Source organism: Momordica charantia, assembly GCF_013281855.1.
Source record: "Momordica charantia cultivar OHB3-1 chromosome 11 unlocalized genomic scaffold, Mcharantia_2.0 BLBB01000011.1, whole genome shotgun sequence".
NCBI lineage: Eukaryota > Viridiplantae > Streptophyta > Magnoliopsida > Cucurbitales > Cucurbitaceae > Momordica > Momordica charantia.
Window position 1 is genome coordinate 17,324,458 of NW_028275159.1, and position 9,843 is coordinate 17,334,300.

The following is a 9,843-nucleotide window of genomic DNA, read 5'->3' on the forward strand; positions in this document are numbered from 1 at the left end:
TCTAACTCCTCGAATCGTATCGGCCCTTGCCATTTATCCCCAAGGCCCGACACTCATCTACAGAAGCTTGGCGTTCGACCTTGCCATTTATCCCCAAAGCCTTGAACTGTACATCGACCCTTAACATTTATCCCCAAGGTATCGACGACTACTGAACGTATTAGTCCTTAACCGCCACCACATCAAGACCCAATACTAATTCAACAAAATAGAATCACCGTGCCGACCTTTGACCCTTTGTACCCGGAGCCTCGACATTCATCTCTACCAAGTTGGGGTATTGATCCCCGACCTTTACACCTGGAGCTTTGATACCCAACTAGTGACGTGCCAGCCTTTTTGGCCCTGTTAGTTCTCCATTTACTTTATTACATCCGGTAACTCTCACCAGAGTCCTACTACATACTTTCTAGGCTATGACCCATGCCGAAAATATCTCCCAACAATGGAACATATGTTATACACAAAACCTATGTTACTATCATCCAGACGTGGCCATCCAACATGACGAGGACACCCTTCTCTCAACACTCAGCATGCTTTACACACCACAACGAAGATAATTCATAAAAGAGACGTAACCAACATATATCCATATACGCATCCAACACTCTAAAAATTTCGTAGTAATCAGAATACAACCTAACCCATTCACTTTATTAAGGACCAAATTTTCACCAGAGTCCTACTACATAATTTCTAGGCCATGACCCATGCAACACTCAACTTACAATAAAACCAGCATGCTTCCAGAACCAAAAATAGTAAGCTAAAACTGAAATGGCAGGTCTACATGCATGCGCAACACAACAGATTTCTCCCACATTATTTCAGTATGCTTTTATGAACACAACCATACAACGATAAAACCCTTCATAATCCATAATGCTTTCAGAAATACCACTAAGCATCGAATCTAACAACGCAAAGCAAGTCAATTATAAACAACCAGAACCAACATGATTTCCTTCAAACTACTTATAGTCATTAGCCAACATTCACAAAGACACAATCAACTTACATATTAATAAATAATAAACACACATAAAGCACTAAACAATTCATACATATTCATACAACAAACATCCCCCAAGTAAGAACTACTTACAACACGGATCCTAACACACTACTAAATCTCACCGAAGGATTCCCTAAATCAAAGCAACCAAACTTGTGTTAGAAACCAACTCAAAAACATTTAATTTGCTTCAAAACTAGGTTTTGGTGAATCTTTACCTACTAACTCACAGTAAAACCTCTTGGGTTAGGAGTGGGTCGACGCCAAGGAGGTTCGGACTTCCAAATCCAAGTTCGAAATGATTCGCGCTTGCTGGTCTGATGCCGAAAAACAATGGGTAATGCCGATTTGGGTTCCAATAAGAGTGGGTCAATGTCAAATCAGTGCCGAAGGGGGTGGGTAACTCAAATCAAGCTTCGTTTTGGTGTGGGTAAGCGTCAAACGTTATTGGAACGAAGGAATCTTCACAAATCATCGCTGGACCAAAATTCCAGTTGCTACAAAATGCGCCGCATCGTTTCTGCTACAGATCCTACCGGAGAACAGATCATGCGCACTTCTGAGCCATCGGAGAACACCCAAATCGCCGTTGCCACTAGAGGGTTTTCCGAACAACTGAGTCGCTGTACCGGTCAAGCGAGTCTGCTGCCGTCGACGACTGCCGAAGGGAGTTTCGAAGTCGCGCCGCTGCAGAACACACTGCTGAAGTTCAAAAAATGTCGTCGTTGATCGTGAACCGCCGTCGGTTGCTGTCGTCGCTGGGTTGCGTCGACTGCAGCTACCGAGAAGAAACGCCGCCAGGAATCGCTGTGGGTCTGCTCGCCATCGATGCCGCTGCTAGAGCGTGGTCACCGGCGAAGTTGCCGCAGTGGAGGAGGAAGTCGAAAAAGAGGGGCGGCGGCTGGACCAATAAAGAGAGGAAGGAGAAGAAGGGGAAAAGACGAAAGAGATGCTAGGGTTTTGTTTGTTTTCTTTTATTTATTTATTTATTTCATTTATTTTGTTTTCTTCTATCGAACCCTTTCTTTTTCACTTATTTAGTTTTGAAAAATTAGAAAGCCCAAGAACCCACTAAAAGAAACCAATCTATCCCATGACTCACTCAGAAACTCTCCTATAAGCTGTTGGAAATTATTAATTTTACTCCTCAGCTCAGCATTTTTGGAAAGTGGGAAATACTACATCAAGAACTTCTCATCTAAATCGTTCCATGATGTGATTGATTCAGCTGGTAAAGAATCCAGCCAAGCTCCAACTTTATTCCTTAAGGAATACGGGAATAACTTCAACCGCTTAGCCTCTTTACTTAGTCCCTCTACCTTAAATGAGTCGACCACTTGCATAAAGTAACGCAAATGCCTATGAGGATCTTCTGATGCCATTCCATGGAAAAGTCCCACAGTCTAAAGCATTTTAAACATTGCTGGCTTCAGCTCAAACCTATCCGCTTCAATTATAGGGTCAACTATTACATAATTGAAGTCAGAGAAAGTTGGAGCTGCAAATGCTCTAATTTCTTACCCTGTGTCATCTGCAAGCAGGACAACGTTCAAGGGAGGTACTAGGACAACAGCTCCAGCCCTAACCCCTTCTATCCTTTCCAATTCCTATTCAGGCCGAATTAGTGCTTCTGGATTCATGACTATCTCCCTACCCTATATTTACTGCTCAACCCTTCTTCTTCTCAATGTACATTCTGGTTCTGGATCGAAGCAAATTCAAACGTCGGGAAGTCATTCATCCACCACTCAGTTCACCTGAAACACCAAAATGGAAAGATTCCTTAAGCAACATAATTCGAAATCCCAAATCCAAGTTATAAATTCTTAAATCCCCAGCATCGGCGCCAAAAACTTGTTCGCTTCCTCACAACTAAAGAAAAATTCGTGCAAGTATAGACTAAATAAACCATTGTAGTATCCATACAAGGTCGTCTCCTCAGGGATTTAGATTATAATCGGACTTGGTGCTTTCGAATCACCAAAGAAAATAAAAGAAAGATAATAAATGTTAGAATGGCTCTGTTTCGTAACTAACTAGTCGTAAATAAACAACGAACACTAGGTGGACGAGAACCTTGACACCCCAGGTAGTAAGCGTTAAATGAGATTAAAGAAAAATGCAAGAAATGCGATTGAGAAGTAAATCGGGGCGGGGGATCTCCACCTGTTGCCTTCCTTATCTGAAATAATGCTAACTCTCAACACTTCAAACCACTACTGCCCAAATCTTCACGGCTCTCTCCTAAGATACCCTAGGTATGCTTTAGCCCGATTCCCATCATAACTAAAACATGTATTACGACTGATTTATAGGCGCTGTAGGATGAACCCCGTCCCTGGGTATTCATCCTCCTACTTCAAATGAGGAATACTACAGCTAAAGGAAGGAAAGCTACTTAACAAGGACTCTCCCGAGCCTCAAGTAAGTTAATACACTAACCAAGTAGGCTAAACAAGTCTAGTGAGATGGAAAAATTAAGCACACTTCCATTAAATAACATTTGAAGTTTTGAACATAGCAAGCAAACAAATACTATAGCAAGTGTTAAGACATTCCCCTCCCCGAAGGTGAGGGTTACGTATATTAAAAAGGAGAAAGAACATAACGAAGAGTGAAGGAGAGATCATTGTCGAAGGTGATAACAGAGAATAAGAAGCTTCCTTAGAAATACAGTGTAACCCACGAGCAAGACAGGTACCCTTCAGCTTTTTCTTCGATGAAAATCACCTCTATCAATGAGCGAATGTTCCCTCAAATCGATGCTACCTCAAAATGGGTCAGGAATCTCCTCCCCTTGTTGGCTAGGGCATCATTTCCTTAAATATCGGGTCCTTTAAAATTACGGCACCCCATGGATGTTGTACGGACGCAATAAAATTTTCAGCTCACGGAGTTACTGCGCTGTTATACGCTCTGGAGTATCCGGACGAGTTATAGGCTGCTGATCAGCACTTCTTTTTTGTTTTCTATACTCAGCATAGCTCTCGCGAACTTGGCAGCACACCTCTCATCCTCATCTTAATTCAGTCACTCATGCAATAACTATCAAGTATTGAGCAATTAATCATTAAAACTAAAGACATTTAGAAATTGCAACAACTTAGGGTCCACTCGATGTATTCAAACCTTTTCTTCGGTTTATTGCTAAAGACCCTTACATTTTCGCACATTATAAATGCCCCAAATAGCCTATTAAACACTCTCTAAAGTAGAGTTATCACTCGCCCTGAAGGTAACGGCCGCCCTGCGTATCGACTTGGATTGCATCCAATAGTGGGAAACTTCGGTGGAGCTGTGCCCTACCGAGCTCGTGCACTAAATTTGTTACAAAATCAATTAAAGCTCATTGCTTAGATTTACATAAGTTAGCGTAGTCCAATATAATGCTACAAAATTTGTTACAACATTAATGAGAAATTTGATTGTATAGTTGAACCTTACTTTCTCCTTTTTTTTTTATTCTTTATGTTTTAGTCTATTTTTAGATTAGTAAAATTTTAGTATTTTTTTTTTCTCAAACTCCAGCAAAATATTTCTTACAATCAAGTGCTGCATTAAGGAAATATAAATTAAGGATGTTGAGAGAGATGGCTTGTTTAGTTTGTAAAATCTGTTGGGTATAACAATGGAGGGAAAGTTGCTAAAAGAAGACAAAGATATGACATTGTTTAGCATGGACCTTTGAGAGAGGCAGTAACTGGAGCTCATTGCTTTGATTTACATAAGTCAGAGTAGTTTACTGGCATGCTACAAGATTTGTCACAGCATACATGAGAAATGGGACTTGTTTAGTTGAACCTTACTTTCTCGTTTTGTTATTTATTGTTTATGTTTTGTACGTATTTCATATTAGTTATTTTCGCATTTATTTTCTCAAACGTTAACAAAATATTTCTTCAAACCTCTTTTCTTTTGCGGTATAATAGAAAGTAAAGCTTATTTGAGTTATTAAATGATCCATATACAGACGATATGTAAGGGCATTTATGTAATTTTGAGAGGAAAAGAAAAGAAAATAAAAGAAAAGAAAAAGAAAATTCAGTTTTGTAAAAAAAAAAGTTGGAAAATAGGTGCATGTGTGTGACTGTGTAATTGGACACGTGTAGAAAGGGAAATGAAAAAAAAAAGGAAACGAAAAGAAGGGAAACAAAAAGAAAAGAAGGAAACAATATGGCAAAGTAAATCGAAACAGGAGAAGGGGAATAAGCTGAAGTTGTTGGGCAAAGAAGGAAGTGAAGAATTTTCAAACCGATTTGAGATTTGGGAATTAGATTTTGGTAAGTTTTGGAGATTTGAGCCAAGAATCTCTAGGATATAGAATCCCTAATAAGTTTACTTTGTGGGTTTTGTTATTCACGAGTTTGTTTGAGGATGTGAATGTTCTAGGGTTTTAAGAACCGAGAATAATCATGACCCTTGTCTTATATGAGGATGACTTGTGTTAATGGAGGATTTGTGAATCTATACCTTGAGTTCTTGCAAAGAAGAAGAGTGTAATGTTAGCAAAGAAAGGGGGTTGCAACCGCAGTAGAAGGAACGATAATGTAACGCCCCGAGTTCCTCAGGTTAGTTAGTCTCGAATCAGGAGATTTTATTTTCCTTCATTTAATTTTAAATTGATTGTTAATTAAATTTATTGATTGTTAATTAAATTTATCTTTACTATCGGGATCTAAACTCCAACTTAAATTAATAATTACCGGACTCCGTGTGGTGGGTCTTGTTTTAAGGGGGATGGACTTCTTTCCTCTTGGGCTTGGACGCGTTGGGCCTCCATTGAGGTAATTTGGTTTTAAAACAGAACAAAAGGAAAAGAAAACCCTAGCCCCAAGCCCCTTTTCTTTCTTCTTCTGTTTTCTTCTACCCTAGCCCCCCCCCCCCCCGGATTTCTCCTTCATCTTCCAACCCCGCCGCCCCCTCTTCTCTTGTTTTCCGGCGAGGTGCAGCGGCTCCGGCGGCGCCCTTCGAATCGAGCAGCAGCGCTGCGGCGCTCCTTCGAACAGCAGCGGCGACGTCCCGATCCAGCGGCGGCGCGGCCCCCCTCCTCGCAGTGGCGCACGGCGGACTGTTACAGAGGCGGACCGGCGACGCTCCCCGACGTTCCGACGGTCTGCAGCAGCGGCGGCACGCCCCGACGATCTGCAACGAACCAGCGGGGTCTCCTCCTCGCGGCGGCGCACGGCGGACGGGCGGTACAGCAGCGGAACAGCGGCGACTTGCTGCTACGACTCGACGAACAACGACTCCAGCGACGAGATTTGTACGTTACAGCGGTGTTTAGGACGTTTGGCGGTGACCCACTTCTGTTCGAAGCTCGATTTAGGCTACCCACACCTTGGCGAGTTAGATCTAGGTGACCCACATCTACACGAAGTCGGTTTTGGTGGTAATGCGTCATTCGAACCCTTTTAGAGTTAATTTAGAATGATAAATAGCATACGTAACGTGCTGTATTTTCTGTTTTGGTGTGCTTAGCGTGAGGTCGACGCAAAACTTAAGGGCGAGGTTGTGGGTAAGTAGACAAGAGGCATGTGCGTGTGTTAATGTATGCTCGATGGTCTCTAACGTGCTGATTTTGTGGTGTTTAATGCTAATTTTGTGATGTCATTGTGCTAAATAAATTCGTTGTGTTAGTCGATATACTTGGAATGGTGTTGGATATTTGTCGATGAAAATGGTGAGTTTCTGCTTTCTAAACTGGGAGTATTGTTGTGGTAATGTTTTTTGCTTGGATATGCATGTTTTGTTCGGCGTGTTTAGTGAGCTATTATCCTTAGTAATACTTGTTAAATAATGGTGTTGGATATTGAGCATGATTGGGTTATTATTTCGTTATTAGAAAGTTGTTAAGGTTGTGAAAGCATGCTGAACTGTACTTGTGAGTTGAAAGATGCAGGGTTAGTGGTAAAAGAAAGTATATAGTAAGACTCTGGTGAAAGCTGGATTTTTTGGAAGGAATGAAGGAGTGGGTTTCAGGGCCTCGGGTATAAATGGTCGGGGGCTGATACGTCACTAATGAAGTATCGAGGCTTCGGGTATAAATGGTCGAGGGTCGATACGAGGAGTCCTCTAGAGGGAAGACTATTAGGGCCTTGGGTATAAATGGTCAAGGGCCAATAGATGGTGAAGTCATCGGGGCCTCGGGTATAAATGGTCGAGGGCCGATGCAGCAGGGTCGGGGCTCTGGGTATAAATGGTCAGGGGCCGACCTTACTCGAAGGAGATAGCTGTGAAAGGGTAGGATAACTGTGATAAGCGTAGAGGTAGTGGTAATGTTAGGGAGACTGGAGGTTGGTTGTTAACGTGTTTCCTGGTTGTGGTTGTCACTAAAATTTTATGGAATGTGTATATGTTTGAATGCATAATGTATTGAAAAGCATGATTACGAATGTTTCTTGATATAGTTGAGCATGACGTGTGTGTGTGTTGGTGAGGGCTACTTACGGAGTATATTTTAAATACTCACCCCCTTCTACAATGATTGTTTCAGGTGAAGGACTCGTGGGCGACCATGGTGATGGGACGGAGGAGACATGACGAGCGAGGACCATAGGCTGCTTAATTACTCCTGTTTAGTTTAAGTCATTGGTTAAGGCCTTATGTTATGGCCAATAAACGGTTTATTCGTATTTGAAGAATTGAGAGACTTTCCCTTGATGTTAGTTTCACTTCGGAATAGGTGCCTATTTGAGTTTTATTCCATTTATTGAGATTCATCTAGATTGAATAATAAACTTGCCTCGTGAGGTGGTTCACGAATGTTGTTGAATGATATTCTATGAGATTGATTTATCGCTAAATTGATGAGAATTGGAACTTGATGTTATATGTTTGTTTGCATAGGAAGTTGGCAGGATGTAGTTGGGGTTAAATTTAATTAGTTGGGTAGTTAACGTGACCTAGAGGTGTGCGGAAAATTCTGGATCGTTACAGGTAAGAAATTAGATTTTTTTTTTTAGTTGTGATGGCTGAAAAAAAAAAGGGTTTGTTTGGGTAGCTTTTTGTGGGGTGAGGAAGAAGAAGATGAATGGGTTAAATGAAGAAGATGATGAAGAGTGGAGGAGAGAGAAATGAGTGGGCTTAATGAAATAAGGAAAAGAAAAAAGGAATTGTTGGGAGATTGAGCCAATTATGTGAGAAAGAGATTTTGAAAGGTAAATAATGTGGGATATGGGTTCCAATTGTAAGGAAGATGAGAAAGAGAAATATAATTGGATTGTAGAGAGAGAATGAGGTTGTTGATTCAATCTTGTGATTTAATTTAGAGTATTGTACTTTTAGGTTGAAATTAAGTGTTTGTTAAAATTTGGTTGCTTATTATTTCAAGACTGTTTGGGGGTAAACATACCCAAGACACGTGAGGACCCCTATTAGTGTTTGAAGAAATTATATAAAAAAAGGATTGCTTAGGTCCACCTCGGCTTCGCTGAGGAGACCGGGTTTGCCCGTTATAAAAGACTAAGTGTGGGCACTAAAGTTCGATCTGACCAGGGACCGACCTGCTCGGAACCCGACAGGTTCGATATGAGAAAAGACATGTAACCGCCGGTCGTGTGTGCTGTCGGATCCGCCACCTATAAATAGCGGGCTTCATTTCACGCTCAGGTATCGAATCTCACCTCGAACTAAATAAGGACTCCGATCTATACTGACTTGAGCGTCGGAGTGCTTACCCTCTTGTGCAGGTCCACTCTAGTGTTCAGGTCAGAACCGGAGACCGGGTTCGAGTTCGATTGGTGAAGAACCGTTGTGCAAATTCCTGCATAAACATTTGGTGCCGTCTGTGGGAAAGGACATCCTAAGTCATCCCGATCTAGAAAATATACGTAACGATGCTGCATTCGACAAGCTCTGATAATACGACAGAACGGAGGGGTGTGAACGCTGATAATGGCACTCAGCGAAACCTCGACGCAAGAATAGTCGAGGACCAGGTCCGAGAAGGGCAAGAAGGAGATCTGCCGCGCAGATCTGGCCGCCATGCGAACCAAGAGTTACCCCCTGCTCATCTGAAACCCTCAAAGGCCAACCGAGGCCGAGGAGGGACCTCGAGAAAGACCTCCCAAAGGGCCAACCAGGCAGTAGACCCTGAAGCTTTGTCTACTATCCAGCACGAGTTGGATGATATGTGTTATCGATTGCGCACAATGGAAGATATGTACGTCGAGGCAACGCGTGCTAACCGAACTGCGTCCCCCTCTAGGGTCCCAGGCGCACCCGGTGAAAAGGGAGCTCCATCTATCCAACCTGGTGATCGCGAGCCCATTCGTAACAATAAAGGGGTGGATTACAGCTTGCGAGACAATGATCTTAGAAAGCACCTCACTGATAAGAAGAAGAAAGCCTCTCGGGAATCGGAAGATTCTCCGTCCTACTCCCGAGAGTTCTCCAACTTTGACCTTAAGGCTCAGTCAAAGTATAAGGCCCTAACACCAGAAGTTGTGATCACCAGGGAAGAGTTCGACCTGATGAAACACAGGTTCGATTAGCAGGTCGAGGCACTTAAAGCCAGGTGTGAGAAGAAGGAGAGCTCGTTTGACGATGGCGACCTGGGAGAATCGCCATTCACTTCGGATATTATGGAGGCTCCAATCCCTCCGAAGTTCAAGACACCCACCATGAAGCCCTATGATGGGTCTAAGGACCCTAAAGACTACGTTGAGGTCTTTGAAGGCCTCATGGACTTTCAAGCGGCAACGGATGCAATCAAGTGCCGCGCTTACCGGCAGCGCGCGCCTGTGGTACCGGAGACTGCCGGCTAGGTCGATATCGACCTATTCTCAGCTGAGAAAGGAGTTCATCAGCCAATTCTCTTCTCGGCT